The 16,887-nt window shown below is 47.9% G+C and overlaps 1 protein-coding gene across 1 annotated transcript in view; it reads right to left on the bottom strand.

Moving 5' to 3' along the window:
* Positions 1-16,887, bottom strand: part of LOC146861089 (aryl hydrocarbon receptor-like) — an 867,902-nt gene that overhangs the window by 325,108 nt on the left and 525,907 nt on the right. The gene's annotated exons all lie outside the window — the stretch shown is intronic.

The raw sequence follows: 16,887 nt of genomic DNA, 5'->3' as shown, positions 1-16,887 counted from the left end.
CGAGCACAGGACCTAAGGATCACTGAACCGTAGGATCCACTATAGTGTAAGGGCCACTGCAGTTTAGGGTCACTAAACCAAGGAAATTAAAGTAATGTCACAGAAAGTATTGATTACTTAACTATCAGGGAACACTAAACTTCTGGGACTAAAGAACTAATACCACCAATAACACTTAGGTACCCCCGATGGATTTATTTTCAGAACTTATAAAGTGTGCTGATACCATGGGAATAGAGTGCCCTAGTACTTATCATAGACAATCATAGCATACATTTGGAAAGAGTGGTCTGGAATAATTAATTAGAGAGTTTAAGAAGGTAGGTTTTCAGATGTTTTTTTAAACTTAAAAGATCTGAATTTTCTCTCAGCAGAAGACAGAGTGAACTACATGCTTAGGCTTCCTCCCACCTGGGCCCAATGAAAGTTTGGAACGTTGATAGGTTTGCTGTTGTCATTGACCTGGTATGTGTATAGTGTAAAAGGTTCCTGCTGAAATAAAAAGGAAAAGAACCATGGAGAGATTCGTGATATAAGCAAGGAGCGTTCAATAGGCATTGTTTCCAGAACAGTAATCAATAGAAAGAAACTAGATGCCTAGAAATGCGAGTTCTTAAGTTAAGACTAATGATAAAGTGGGATGCTGCATTTAGAATACGATGTAGCCTGTTGGTGAACTAGATTAATAGTCTGGGATATAAAGAGCTGCAGCACTCCAGTCACGAAAGTATAACCAATCAGTTTGTTTCCTGTAGGCTTCTGGTAGGAGATGAATAATTATCTTCATAACATGTAGCATAAGAAAGCTGGGCCCTGAGAGTTTGTCTATTTGAGTGGTGAAAGATAGCTGTAAATCAAATATGATGTCTAAATTGCACCCAGAGAGAGTAGGGATGGGAAAAGGGCCCTGTTCTGAAGTCCACCAACTGTGGGTCAGATCGATTGTTTGCCAAAGCCTAAAAATTCTGTCTTGTCTGTGTTCAGTTTGAGTGAGATGAAGTTCCTCCATTTGGCCCCTGCACACTGCACTCTCTAATGTTTGATTGATAGCTTCCTGTATTGCAAATGACAACATATTTAATTGAGTATAATCTGCGAACAAGTAGAAATTGAGGCCAAATGAACGAATCAGAGAGGCTAGCAGAAAGCTTTGTGCCGCTTTTGTTGCTGGGGGCCGATATTGCAGCTATGCTGCAAAACCAACCTCCGGTAACAAAAACGGCCCCGGGGGCCTAAAATCAGCCCCTACCGTGGTGGCCCACCGAGGAAACGCCCGTGCCCATTAGGGCCAGTCCGGCCCTGCCTGCGACTCAAGAAAATATTAGAGAAATAGTGAACGTTCAGTAATCACTAAACATTTGATACTGCTGGATAAAGAAGACAACTAAAATCTAGCAACTTCTTGCCCCTAAACACCGCTGAACCCAAGGAACCACTGAATTCCAAATCTAGAGACAAGGGTATTAAACCTAGGGACCTCTGAACACCATGCTTAAGGGACATTGGTCCTGAACCTTCAGACTCATCGACTCTACTTGAGTTGAGGTGAGTGGGGCGTTTATTTGGAACTTGCCAAGGGGCTGTGCATTTCACTTGGTGCCACCCTGGGAACACTGGCTGCTGATGGACTGTCGGAGGATGAAGGAATCATGCACACTGGCTGGGTATTTGGAGGCGACATTAGTGGAGGTTCCACGGTGTTTGGATGTTGCCTCCATATTGATGTGAGACGTGTGCTGTCTGTTGCGGTGATTGTGTGCTGTGTCACCAGGGGGCACAGGTAGGACATGTGTGCTGTGGATTGCCCCCAACACGTGCGTGCATCCAGCTATGGCGTGTGGTCCTTGCTTGGTCTCCAGCGGATCCTGCGCATTGTGTTGGACGTATAGGGACTGGGGTACCAGGCTGATGGTGATGTCCAGGACAGGTGTGAATGACTTGGATGTGGCTGGCTGTAAGACTCCTCCAACTCTGGCGGGTGTTGGTTGGGGGGTACCAGGGGCTAACAGGTGCAGCACAGCCAGCAGCTTTGTGTGGGGTGGGATGTTGGTTGTCCGCTGTGTTGGTGCCGTCGGCCTGTTGGGCGATGATGGTCAGGATGCGTACGATGGTTGTCCTTTTGAGCCTGTAGTGGGCAATGACATTGTCAGGTGTTGGGTCTGTGAGGCTGGTGCGTTTCCTGGGGGTCCTCTGTCTTTGTCTGGGCTGCCTCTGTGGTGGTCCGGGGAGGTTCTGGGTGGGGGTTGGGGTCCTGGGTTGGTAATGGTGGGTGTTGAGGCCCTCTTGGGTGTCCCGGCCGCATCATCACTGGCTCCATGGCATCTGTTGCCCTTCCGATGTGGCTGTGGGCTGGGCTCCCTTTTGTGGTGCAGGCTGTTGACCGACTTTGCACCAGGTCTGAGCAGGTGTTAGTTTCTGGGTGCTAACGTGCCTTATCGCCTGTTTTGTGTTCTTATCGCCGATCTTGCTGGTCGTTGAGAATGTTGAGGTGTGGTGTTGTCACGGCTTTTCGCACGGGAACGCCTACTCTGCATCTCATTAGCGATAGTTGGAGGGTCATCTGCAACGATGTTTTTTGTGGCTGCTATCGCGGGTATACTGGTGCTGTGGGCTGTTAACACCAGCTTGTGATTGGGGCGATAAGTTTATGGAAACTTTGGCTGCGATAAAGTGCCGTTAACTTGTGAATATGCCTCTATATGTAAGGTCAGCGGCTAGGGGTGTGATCCCACGACCCGCCTCTTCCAGGACAGCAGCGGCCATAGAATGGAGCTACAGTCAATCCTGTATAGATTCCCCGGCCTCTTTCCACTCATTTTGGTCATTTTGCAACAGCAACAAGTTGTGATTATTGACAAAGGTAAATTCAGTTGTACGCACAAGATTAAGATCACATTTATATTTAACATATCTGCGAGGGATTCAGAAAGAGATTCCTGGCAGGCATAAATGCATTTACAGATATGGATTTGCCTATCCTCAGTGCAGAGAAAATCGCAGTATTAAATCCCACTAAAGAGGTGGGAAGTTGGTGTTACAAGGCATGATTTACCTTGTAAATGTGGGAACACTCAAAAACATGCACGTTTGTGGGCATTCTCATGCTTCTCTCAGTCTCCTTTCACCCTGTACATGGTCAGAAATGTAGTTCTTTCAAGGAACAACACTTACAGAAAGGAAAAGAGGAACAATCACCCCAGACTTGCTTTGGGTGCGGGGAAAGGCCTTGCCCTAGGTGGAAAAAGATTTTCCCCGTGGAGAAAAACTTATGTGCATTCGCACAGGAGGCTTACATTTCTCACGAGCAGAGTTCTCAGCTGTGGAGAACTCTATACCGGGAGGAGCTTTTGGGTAAAATCACATGACATTCCCAGAAGTATGCCCTGATACTTGTGTTTACAGCTTTCCAGGCACACTTCTGGGAGTGTTTGTGAATCCCAAGAAAAGGTAAAAATGTAGTTAGGCAGAGATGTAAATCTCCACTCACTGGAGTATATTCACAAGAACGTGTGATAACTACCACAAGAGTAGCTTAACGCAACTCTCAACATTGCAGCCCATCTCGGGAAAATAACCCTGTGTCAACGTGGAATTCACAACAAGGCAGTACCGTGCGATAGTCTGCTGAAATGTCTGAAATGCTGAAGTGTCACAACCACCTTGATGGAGATAAAAACACAAACCACAACACCAAAAAACCCCGATGGGCCAAAGCGTGATGAGGAAATCAGCGATAAGCAGTGCCAGGCCTGCAACACACTCCTGGCTGGAGGGAAAAGTCTCCATAAAAGTAGAATAAAAATACCCAAACACAAACTGACCAACACCCAAGCACCATGGAGGCAGCCAGAGCAGGCAGAGAGGACGATCGCAACCCCACAAGCAGCCCGGGACCTTGGGGACAGGGAAGGGCAAGTACAAGAAGAAGAGGAAGACGAAGTTCAGTCCGCAGGCGAACAGGATCATAGTCACGGAGGTGATGGAACATCATCAACAACTGTTCGTCACCCCCAACGTGTCATTGAGCACCAAAACTGGAATATGGCAGGACATCGTGGACAAGGTGAATGCCATCGGAGAGCACAAGAGGACAATGGATGAGGTCAAGATGCGATGGAAGGACATCAAGCGGAAGACCAAGGAGAAACCCGCAGCCAACCAGAAGGCAGCAATGCAGATTGGAGGTGGGGGCCAAGCGCCACAGCTCGAGCTGGATGACATGGAGGAGCTGGTGTCGACAGTCATCAGTGTGGATACTGTCGCCGGAGTTGGGGGACCGGACACTGCTCGACAGGACACAACACAACCGCAACAGGGTGAGTGACCACCAGGTACTGGGGGGGATGGGTGGAGATGGCTACGATGGCACACATGCCCACTCAAGCACAGCACAGTGCACACTCTCAATGACTCTGGGTCATCGCGCAGATCCACAGACTGTCACAATGTACAATGCCATGCAGTCTGAATGCCAACATGTACCATGCAGCTACAAACATGTGGACACATTGCAATACACCATCTCCCCTTAACATTGCAGGGCCACCGTCAACACCCCTTGTAGAGCAGTCCCAGCCACTCTTCACTGATGATGAGGAGGATAACCCCACCATTGACACCCAAGCCCTCTTAGACATCATTGACATCATCCGTGACTCACCTCCAGGATCAGGGCTGACCAGCTGCATCGAGGAGACCCCACACACCATCCAAACCACCCAGCAGGAGGCACCCATGGCCCGCCAGTCTACCAAGACCTCCAGGAACAACACATGGCCTTTCAACGCAGTGTGCTGCAGGCCCAGAGGGAGATGGCTGAGCAGGTGCGGGTGGGGTTCGACCTCATGGCTACCTAACGGGACACCATCCATGGGTGTCTAGTCCCGCTCCATGGCCTCCAACGAGCCCTGACTGACATTGCTGGAGTCCTGACGTGGAGACAAGAACACCTGTCCGCTCAGAGGGGCTCCAGCAATAGCAGCCGTGAGCTGGCACACCTGCAGAGGCTCATGGAGGACATGGTGCGGATGGAGGCGGAAAGGATGGCAGCCACCGCTGTACATCAGCGAAATGTAGCTGGGATCTACCATGCCCTGCAGACCATCATCATAGCATTGCTGCCACAAGGTGTGGCGCTGATGAATGCTGCTGACCCCACAATATCCACATATCCGCCCCCTGGTGTGTCAGTGCCCCACAGTGCGGCAGGCGTATCCACTCTGGCACCTGATGTGTCATTGCCACATAGTGTGGCCGAAAACCCTCCTCCGGTCCCTGATGTGTCAGTGGCACACAGTGCCCCAGCCGGTACTGCAACACCCACAGGTGGGGCACAGCACACATCCGTGGACGAGGACGTGGATGGGTTCGTGATCAGGAGGCACTAGCATTCATTTCCACCACCCGGCCTGTTCCTGCTTGGTGCCGCACATGGCCCCATGACCTACCACTGACCCCCGATACACTCCAATGCACTCACCTTGGACAGCGACATGGACTGCCATATCCTGTTTGATGACCAATGACACGGCGACCACACTGCGGACTGTACCCCACCTCTTTGGTAGTACTTGTCATCCCCGGATGGACTCTGGCTGGCCCTCCACGTGCCCATATTGTGTAGTGTGCTCAGCATTGCCCTGTACCACTCCAGCTGCAGGACTGCACTGGATGTGCAATAAACATCCAGTGACACACTTCTGTTTTATGTCATTCATCATCCATGTATGAATGTGTGGGTGAACGTAGGGACAGTGATGTCCCTTGTGTCAATGATGCTCATCCTGTGGGATGCCATTCAGAGGGTGCTACATAGCATATTGTGTACCGGGTCCCGTGAACACTACATCAGGGACACACGCATCAGTCACTTCCATGTCCGGACATGGACTGAACCATGTCCAGATCCCACGTGTCATTTTTGCAAGCCTTGCGCTGGTCGGGCGTACGGCAGGCGAGACCACTCCTCTTACGCTCTGAGGGGGGCCCTCATTGCTACCCGTGGCAGGCGTACTCGCTGGTGGTGTGCAGGTCACTGGTCTAGTTGTCAGCATGTCACAGCCACTCCCTGAGGGCAGGTTTGCACGCACACCACACCCATCCAGCACAGGCCATGTGACTCAGCCATCATTAGGAGCCGAAGACGTCACATTCCCCTCTGACGGTGGTGACTGGATTACGGACGCTCCGCGGTTCTCAATCATAAAGGACCCATGAGTTGTTGCGCACAGGGTTAGTGGCACCCGAGGCCTTGCGGCCGTCATGGGCCTGCCACCACGTGCCGCTGACTGGTCTTGCACAGGGTTAGTGGCACCCGAGGCTTGCGGCCATCAAGGGCCTGCCACTACGTGGCACTGACTGGGCTTGCACAGGGTTAGTGGCACCCGGAGCATTGTGGCCAGCACAGGTACCCCACCACGGGACGGTGACTTTGGGTGCACTGAGTCAGTGGCACCTTAAGCTGCTGAGCGGGTGTGCAGCCTGCGATGATGCCCCGTCCCGACGGTCTGGCCAGCTCAGGTTTTGTGTGCCCTGCTGGACCGCAGTGTAGGCCAGAGCCAGCGGGCAGCGCGGGCCTACCACCACATGGCGCCGCTTCCGGGATCACAGAGTTGGTGTCACCTATTGGGCTGAGAGGGTGTGCAGCCTGCGATGAGGCCAGGTACCCTGGTATGTCCTCTCCCATGGAGTAATCAAGACCCAGCACCAAACGTGAGACCTGGTGGCCTGCGGGGCGGCATTGTGTGGAGTGTGCCATGTCCGCGGGCCCAGGGCTTGTGGCCTGCAGCAGCACATGGTGGGACCTCCTGTCTGCACGCCGGTGGCGGAAGGTGCGTAGTGTGGCCTGGGTGTGCATGGGTGGGGATGCTCCGATGGGCAGCTGGGGAGCCTCTGTCTGGGTGTGCATGGGCGGGCAGGCAATGTTGTCTTGTGCATTGTGTGTACTGTGCCAAACATGTATCTGGACTCAGATGACGGGTCTGTCTCAGATGTGTGACCTAATGGACTGCACTACATGCCGGCAAGTGGTTGGAAACACACCGGTGGCAGCAGTTGAGCAGTGTGGGCTGGGTGCGCAGGGGCGGCGCTCTCCCTCTCTCTCTCCCCATCTTCCTCTCTCTCTCTCTCCCCCCTCTCTTCTTCTCTCTCTCTCTCCCTCTCTTCCTCTCTCTCTCTCTCTCCCCCTCTCTTCTTCTCTCTCTCTCTCCCACTCTCTTCCTCTCTCTCTCCTCCCCCTCTTTTCTTCTTCTTCTCTCTCTCTCCCCCTCTCTTCCTCTCTCTCTCCCCCCTCTCTCTCTCTTCCTCTTTCTCTCTCTCTCTTCTTCTCTCTCTCTTTCTCTCTCTCACTCTCTTCCTCTCTCTGTCTCTTTCTCTCGCTCTCTCCCTCTCTTCCTCACTCTCTCCTTCACTCTCTCTCTGTCCTTTGATGTGCACAGGACACACCTTCTCATCATGATGTTTGTCTTGCAGGCTGTGACCTATGGATTGGCCGAGGGGAGCCGCAATGTGTCTTGATTTCATTTATGTGTTCATTTTAATAAAGTTTGATTTGTTGCTTCGGAAATGAATGTGTGATGCTCATTTTTGTGACGACACATGCATGTCACCAGTTGTGATTCTGCAACATCATGCGGATAATTTTGTACGTGATTGGGTGTAGCTGATGTGGCATGTCTTTGGTTGGGGGGGCGGAGAGGAGGGGTTCTTGGGGTGGTTGCGGCGGTTGTTGTTTCCCTTTCGGCCCTCCGGGCTGCATGTTCAGTTGCCCGGGTGCATCTGTTGCCCTTCCGATGTGGCTGTGGGCTGGTCTCCCGTCTGTGGTGCAGGCTGTGGTCCGTCTTAGCACCAGGTCGGAGCAGGTGTTATTTTCCTGCTGCTAACGCGACTTATCGCCTGTTTCGTGTTCTTATCGCAGTTCTGTCTGGTCGTTGTGGAGTGATGTGGTCATGGCTTTGGGCAGGGGAACGCCTACTCTGCATCTCATTAGCGATAGTTGCGGGGGTCATCCGTGGCGATGTTTTTTGTGGCAGCTATCGCGGGTAAACTGGTGCTGTGGGCTGTTAACACCAGAGTGAATGGGGCGATAAATTTATCGCAACTTTGGCTGCGATAAAGTGCCGCTAACTTGGTGATAGTTCCTAGTGAATATGCCCCATTTGTTTTAGGTTTTTGTGAGCAGGCACTTGTGCTTTTCATCACTGTGTAGGGATAGTGCTTTGAAGCAGAATAGGATAGTTTATGCAAAATCATTTCACTGTTATGGGAAGTTAGGCAACAAACAGTTAAACGGATTTGTAAGAAGTTGTGTGCAAGTTCGCCAAGCAGAAACAGTGGCAAGCCTTGCCTGGCACGGCAACCTCTTGGTGAACTCTGATAAGACCTTCCAGTGAAGGGACAGTGCAAGGCTGAGAAAGCACATTGGTATTCTCTAAATATTAGCAGCACGTCTTTCATTAATGCTAAAGTGTTCAAGGAGCACGAGCTAGACATATGCATCATCATGCGTAATTCACATTGTCTGGGAATGCAATAATCACAGCACCTCTAACCTTTGAACAAAGAGAAAATCTGCAAAGTGGTCGAAATCACTAGTAAAACAATGTCATGTTTTGGAAAAGTACAGTGAAGGGCTAGAAAGATTTCAAAGGAAGGAATGACAGCTTTTTCAGGTGGTACCGCTGGCATTTTAAGAGAGATTCGCCCACAGGCATGGGCCAACGTAATCTCCAGTTGCTAAGCTGCAGTTGTTAGGTGCTACCAAAGAACATCAATGGACTTTTAGTGGGCTTCACCATACCAGATGCACAGGGAAATAGAGAGTTGTTTCTTATTATAATTATTTTATTTACAATCTTTCTAACTTTATCCTTTTGCAATATTGTATTATGCATCTTTTATTTCATCATAGCAGGTCTATAATGATTATTAGTAAGAGTTGCAAAGTCATCCTGTGCCCTGGGCACCCCCCAATGTTTTGCTGAATTGTACTGGTGGTAACTGACTCTGACTGACCATGGGCTCTGCCTAACCAGGCCCAGGGCCAGTGCTATGCTGAAATAGACACATTTAGAATACAGTGAAAACATCTACAAACACTAGGGTACACTATGGTGTGGGGTACCCCTGTGATTGACATGACCTACCTTATCAGACCCCATTAAATAATAGGGCAGGGGGATTAAAACTACCTAGAAGTCCCTTGTCCACAAGAGGGAATGACTGTTTAGAGGCCAGCAGCTTTTTATGCACTTGAATGTGTGCACTGCTGAAGCCTGAGGTCAGTTTAAAAGTAGCCCTGGGTGGCAGGACTCATTTTTAAAAAGTTAATTGTGCCTAAGCTTGACTTTTGTGTTTGGGGCACTTAAAAATGAATAACCTGCAATGTTTTGGCATATTAGGAACCCCCAGGGTCTACCCTAGGTGTTCCAGGAATGGGGGGTCAGGTATTTATAAGGTAGACTGTTAGACTTGGCATCTTTTGGCATATTTCCCGAGTTTTTGCTTTCTGATCTCCAGGTTTTGACTCTGTTTTTGCTGGCGCAGTGTGTTTGCGCACTTTTCTCACAGCTGATCAGTGGTAAAGTGTAAGTGCTCCTGTGGTAAATTGTGTTATGGATTGGTGTTTCCATGATTGGATTTTGATTTACTTGTTAGTCCCTAGTAAAGTGTACTGAGTGTGCCAGGGCCTGTGAATCAAATGCCACTAGTGCACCTGCAGCACTGATTGTGCCACCCCCGTTAGTAGCCCTGAAAAGGTAACTCAGACCCTTCATTGCGGAGTCTGGGCGCAGTTTGTAACTGCCATGTCGACTTAGCCAGTGCACCTACTTGCCAGTCCCTCACCTTCCCTTTTCTTTCCAATAGTAAGAAATTGGAATACTAGTTGAGAGAGGTAAGTAACCGCCTCATATAATCATCACAATCGTGGTCAGTGTGAACCACTAGTCAATAAATTAACCTGAGATGTGGCACAGATCAAACAGGTTTAGCTTAGAGGTAATATGTAAAGTGTTTATTCAGTACTAAAAGAGTGATAAAGTAGAAATGTAAAGCAATAAAAAGCACAAAACGGATTAGAAAAACGACCTGTGCTCACCCTCTGGTAGCTTGGCACAAAACAATCAGGCTTAACTTAAGAGGCAATGTGTAAAGTATTTGTGCAACACTCAAATTACAGTAACACTGTGAAAACACCACAAAAAGACTCCACACCAGTTTAGACAAATAGAGAATGTTTATCTGAATAAAACAAGACCAAAATGACAAGAATCCGATAAGTGGACCTGGAGATATATATTTATAAAAAATAAATTGCAAGATAGTGCTTAAAAGTCAATAGTAAAAAGGGGCTACTCAGGGTCATGCTGGACCAGGGAAAATCCAAAGTTTCAGGCCAACCTCGATGGAGGGTAGGCCGGCTACAGGTCCCACGCAGGGCCCGCTGAAAAAAAAAATACCTTGGATGGAGCAAGCGTCGGCGTCGAAGACTCGATGCGAGGAGTAGAGGAGGTGCTTCGTCGTCGTTGATCCCATGGATGGAGGCAAAGCATCGGCGCCAATCCGCACAGTAGAGGAAGGCTTTGGCGTCAAACCCCTTTATGATGCAGGTGCTGTGTCGATGCCGAGCCGTGCTGTCTGTCGCACCGAACTGCGGAGTCCATCGAGGCGATATTGTTGATCGGCTCCGGCATCGGCATCGTAGGGCAATGCTTCGGTTCTAACCATCACAAAATCATCACTGCATCGATTTTGATGGTTTTGGACAGCAGAAATCACCTTTCAAGGGCACATTTGGCTGGACAGGATTACAGGTGCTGTTGCAGAGTTGAAGGAAGTCTTTGATGGCCCTGAGACTTAAAAACAGGGGGCAAGCCAGCAAGCCCTTGGAGATACTTGGGTTCAAGGATGTAGAGAGCAGGTCCAATCCTTCTCCCTCCCAGGCAAGAAGCAGCAGGCAGCAGGCCAGCACAGTAAAGCAGGTAGCAATGTTGGCAGTCCCTCTTACAACACAGCAATCGGCAGGCCAACACAACAAAACAGTTAGCAAAGTGGAAGTTATTTTTGCAGCACAGCAGCTCTTCCTCCTGGCAGAATGTCCATGGTTTCAGCAAAGTTCTGATTTGTTGGTGTCAGGGGTCCAGTACTTGTACCCAAATGTGCCTTTGAAGTGGGGGAAAGTTCAAAGAGGTCTTTGAGGATCACAAGGTCCCTGCCTTGCCTGCCCTGGCTCCAGACTCACTACAGGTGTGTATGTAGCTCTTTGTGTGGGGACAGGCACAACCCTATTCTGGTACAAGTGTCATCTCCTCCCTTCCAATTTACCTCAGGAAGGCCCATCAGCTGGGTGATGGGCCACCAGGATGCAAATTTCAAACCCCAGCTCCCTTTGTGTGACCGCCTAGAGGGAATGCATAAAGCCCAGCTGTCATCCAACCCAGAAGTGTATTCTGAGACAGGCCGAGGAACAGAACGGAAAATTCCAACGTTCTAAAAGTGTAGATAACTGTTGCACCGTCACGCTCCAGGCGTAAGATGCACTGCCGGTATTGGCAGAAGCCGATAGTATCACACTATAGATCCATTAACATCTAGGAATCCAACGTAATCCACTGTTAACCATTTTTTTAACAAAATTCATGCGAAGGCGAAGTGTTTCCAAACTTTAATGTTGAAGAAATGCCCATCCAGGCATTTTTCTGGAGCACATTAAAATACACTTTTGTTCCTGGGTAACCATGCAAACAATAACCTACTGCATTTCGGGCTGAAGGCACTTTGTCAGGGGTAGCTATGAAAGAAAAGGGAAGCTCATCAAAATAACGTAATTGCCTCTTTTAAACATAAAATAACCACTTTTGAGTGATTACATCTTTTAAACATTAAATCACCATAAAATATAATTTGCATGTTAACAAAAAATATGTAAGAAATGAAACTGGCACAAACTGCAGAAAAAAACAATTGAAATACCAAACAAAATAAACCATACTCCAATTAAAACTGCAATACGGCTAAAATATTAAATGTTATTCCCCTCATGCAAAACTAAATCATAAGTGATATGAACCAAGCTATAAAAGTCAAAACGAAACTCACATTGCAAATGAATAAATAATCCAATTCTAGGTGAAGCAGCATCTTGTTCCCTGGTGTGGCTGCTCGAACTGATATCCGTGTAACTAACAACCTTGTGTAAATCCTTAATGGACGGCTCTAAACCACAGGTATTATTTTAACTAGTCATCAAATTCAAACCGAACCTGTAACTATGATAACCAACCCCATCAGCCAAATTGAAATAAACGAAATACTACGCCCCACTTAAAGACACAACCTACATCACGTACACCTAAGTAGAACAAAAATCCTGTTCAGTGGCGGTGCGTCCATTGGGGGCGTTGGGGCATTGCCGCACTAATGCCACAGAAATCGTTCTACTTCTGACGCTAATTGCAGCAATCAGGACTCCTGATTGGAATTAGCGTCAGAAGTAGAACAGGGACCCTGAAGAGGGTGGGGTTGCGGCAGCACTCTCAGGGTTGAGTGACCGCGCGCTAGTACGCATGTTCGTTATTGGGCTGATCAGTTTTACGATCAGCCCGAACATGCGCACTAGCCTTCCCCTTATGAGAGCGAGGGTTGCTTCATGCGCAGCCCCCGGTCTCCTAATGGGCAGTTAGTATCCCTGCCCTGAACCAATCCTGGTGCTGCTGCCTGCTGGAGCAGCGTCTGGATTGGCTGAGAGGCAGAAGACGTTGAAGGCGCCAACGCACCGGACCCCAGCCCAGGAGCAGACAGCAGATGCGGGCGAACCCGTCCAGTCAGGTAAGTTTGAGTTTTTGGTTTTTTTTAAACTTTATTTAAACCCCCTGGCCCACACCCCCGCGCAACCCCCCTGCGAGTGTTGCGAACACGAGCCGCGACTGCATTACAGTATTTATTTCATACACTGACTGTATAAAGAAGGTGTTGCGTTTTATGTCAATATGTAAAACTACTATTAAATCGGGAAAGGGCATCACCATTATCCCCGTCCAGCTTCGTATGTGCTCGCTTGCCTGAATCCCCCCCTCCCCAAATCGAACCAGGTCCTGCACACGTTGTGAATACTAGCCCAATCCTCCAAAAGTGCCGCTAGCAACAGCACCGCGACAAAGGAAGCTGAATTGAAAAAATTGGGTTGGTTTATTGTCTGATCTTGACTGGCGTCAACAAAACGATTACGGCTGTCATTGTGGCACACACAACCTTAACTATGACTCAAGCTTACAAGTGCACTAACTTCCATTCAAGCGATGCAGTGTTCTCGATGCACCTACATGTCTATTTCTTGGTGCTTCTAATATTCCATTCACACATTTCGCATTCCCTTTTGCCTTTAACGGTTTCCGGTAATCGCTTCAGACGGTCAAATCCTGATCAGTGTTAGGAAGCAGTTGCTTTGGGCTGTCACAACGACCCCAAACCTTTGCCCTCCTCCCCCACCTCCATGCTGCTCTTGCGAGCCTGCCTTTTACACCGCGCTCGACAACCGGACGTTCACAGTTCTTGGAAGTATCAGAAAGTGCTCAAGAGGGGTGTTTATTACCCAAGACCATCTGTGGCATTGAGGCCTTGTTTCATCCCCACCTCTGATCTATATAATCAATTAAGGGACACATTTATTGCTATTAAACATTTCTTATGCCGCCTTTTATTTACACACAAGTTTTTCATGTAGTGAAGGTTTTTCAGTAGCTGTACACTTCCTGCCTATGTCACTGTGGGGGCACTGCTTTAATATAGGATATATATCAGATGCGATGAACGTCATGGTTTGTTCATTTTCGTGCTTCAGTAGTTTTTGTTTTTTTATGCACTGTGCACCAAACGCCACCTAAGCCTTTAAAGTTGTGCTGACCTCTTTTTGTAATGTATTTTTTTATTTAAACTTTGCATAGTGAAAAAGTGATGTTTTTCATCCTCTTCAGTGCTTTGGAGCACCACAAACAAGGCCGGCTGTGATATGTACTCACATTACAGGGATGTCAACCCTTCCTTAGCATCATAACTCTCACTCTTTTAAAAAACAATAGGTCTTTCTCAGTGCATTTGTTTTATAAAATGACTTCCAACTGTTTCAACATGTAAAATGTTTAAGGGATGTCCTCTGTTGTCCTCTGGCATTGAAATTGTGGCTCATCATTAACTTTCTATTGAAGTGCAAACCATTGCCACTGTACTGGTAGGGCACCTTGAATTGTGATGTAAATTTGAGAAGGTGGCTAGCGCCACAGTAATTAATTTAGCCTGCACTGCGCCCACTCAACCTTCAAGGTTAAAAAGCTGTGCATTGTGAAGGTTGGTTTTGATGATATATATGGGTTATATTTAAAGCGCCACAAAACAGCAGCATGAGCGCTACTTGAAAGTATATTAGAATGTCCTTTAACCCCTTCTGTGCCCATGACGAGATAGTCTCGTCATGGAGCGCGGTTGCGCTGTGCCCATGACGAGACTATCTCGTCATGGACCCCGCCCGCTAATGAAAGGGCCGGCACAGGAGGGGGAAAGGGCGGGGCACTCAAGGGGTTAAAACCAATACAGCTAACTTCAGATTGATGCTGTGCTTGCAACCCGTCCTTAGGTGGTTTCAATTTACAGCATTACACTGGCAGTTGTTTTAGGCACAAATGTGTTTGGGTCTCGTACTAAGGGATGTCCTCCGTTGTCCACTGACATTAAAATTGTGGCTCAACTTCAACTTTCTATTGAACTGCAATCCATTGTCAATGAACTGTTAACTCAGGCTATACCTACGTCATTATCATATGAAATCTCTTTATTGATGTCACAATTGCCTTATTAGGCTTCTTGTTTTGCCACTCTTTTTAGGTCTCGCCTGACCCAGCGCATGCGCTGGTCTGGCCAGGCTTATTGAGAGGGCTCCAAAAAGTGCTACCAGGCCAGCCTAGAGCTACAGTGCATGTGCGCGGGCGCACGCGCCGCGCTTTACCGCGATTACTTTTCATGTTTGATCGCGATCACGATCACTTTCGCGGCCACACGGCCGCTTGGCATAGCCAATAGGTCTCGCTTTTGGGACCTTATAAGTTTTTAGTTATGCAACTGTTGCATGGCTAAATACTTATAAGGTCCCAAAGGCGAGACCTATTGGCTATGCCAATGCTTGTTTCAAAATGTTCTCCAGGGGAAGAGAACCCCCCTAAACCCTCCTTATAATGGTCCGGCTCGCCAGCTACATTCGCTCGCCATAAGGCCCTCATCCCAAACTTCTTTTTTTTACGCCTCACCACTTTACAAATGTCACCAGCCACCACTGATCATGTTCATAATAAAAACTCCTTCCTAAAAGAAAATGCACTACGAAATTACACTATAAAAATACACTCAACAATTTAACTATACAGAATAACATAATCATGGATATATCATTTTGCATAAAAAATAGTCATATGTTTTAGGGACTAACATAGTTCTAATAAAGTAATCTTGAAATAAACAAAAAATACAAAGTAATATCCATAGTTGAATTGGTCATTATTTAAATTGGCAAGCTCCATGTGTCGTGCGGTTCCCAGGTGGCCTCCAAGATGGGATTGTACTGCTTATTCAGTCCATAATTTGGGTGCAACCGATCAAAGGGGTAAAAATGTTTCATATTGCAAAGAAATGATCGAATGCGCTCCTTTCAATTTCTAAAAGTGGCATTTTTAGACTTTTTTATATATCTTTATTAACATTTAAAACATTTATGACAGGACATTTGTACATTCCCTGAATTATACACTACATATCATAGAGTCGTAGACACATGAATAACTGGACCAAATACGCTCCATGCCTGTGTATTGATTCTGCAATAAGCATCTTAGTCCCAACGACTTGAGCTCTATGGTATCGGACTACAGTTCTATAGGGCCTAATTGACTAATTGGTCCAAGTCTTCATTGCATCCCAAAAACTTTCCTATACCAAATAAACTCAACTTCCATCCCCACCACCCACAACTGTACCCCACCCCTCCCCTCCCCCATGTCTAGTATGGATCTCTATAGTGTGAACATGTGTCTTTGCTATTTATTCAGCTCACTGCGCTATCCAACATGTCAAGGATGGGCGTTCTCCTCTTTCCCTTAGTTGCTTCGCGGCCCACTACAAGACCGTACAGTGCCTGTGGTTCCTCATCCCCCCTCACTTTTGAGGTCCTCCAGCATCGCCCTCCATGCCCTTAGATCATCTTCTAGCTTTTCGTCATGTCTGACCTGTTTCATACGAATCACCTCTGCTGTCGCCCACTCCTTCACATCCCATACCCATTGCATCCTTTGGGGTGATTTACGACTTATCCAGGAAATGGCTATCCGGTGTTTTGCCAAAACCAATCCCAACAAGACAGACGTCCTACTAAGATTCTTATTTTTGGGTCGGGGTAGTAAACCCAGTAGGACCACCCGTATCTCCTGTGGTATTACCCACTCCGTCGCTTCTCACAACGCAGCCAGGATTTCATCCCAATACATTTGGAGCTCTGGGCAGGACCAAACCATGTAAATAAATATAGCCTTCGCTTCCCCACATCTGGGACATTGTCCTAATCGTTCCGAGTAAATCCTGTGTAGCATCTTAGGGGTAAGGTATGTCTGGTGTACGTAATTAAATTGAATCAGCTTGAACCGTGTATTTCGAGCTCACCTGCTTAACCCCTTCATGGATTTTAGTCCAGTCTTTTTCTGTTATAGATCCCCCTGTCAGTGTCTCCCATCGTTCTTGGATCGGCAGTGCCTGGACTGCCCTGTCATCCCGGAGAGCTCGATATAAGTGTGTCATCAATCTGCGCCCTTTGGCCATCGCTATCAAGGTCTGTAACACCCTGGACACAGGGGG

Source organism: Triturus cristatus, chromosome 3_1, assembly GCF_964204655.1.
Source record: "Triturus cristatus chromosome 3_1, aTriCri1.1, whole genome shotgun sequence".
In the NCBI taxonomy this organism is placed as follows: Eukaryota; Metazoa; Chordata; class Amphibia; order Caudata; family Salamandridae; genus Triturus; species Triturus cristatus.
The sequence above is the reverse complement of the archived record's forward strand: the minus strand, read 5'-3'. Positions and strand labels throughout refer to the sequence as shown.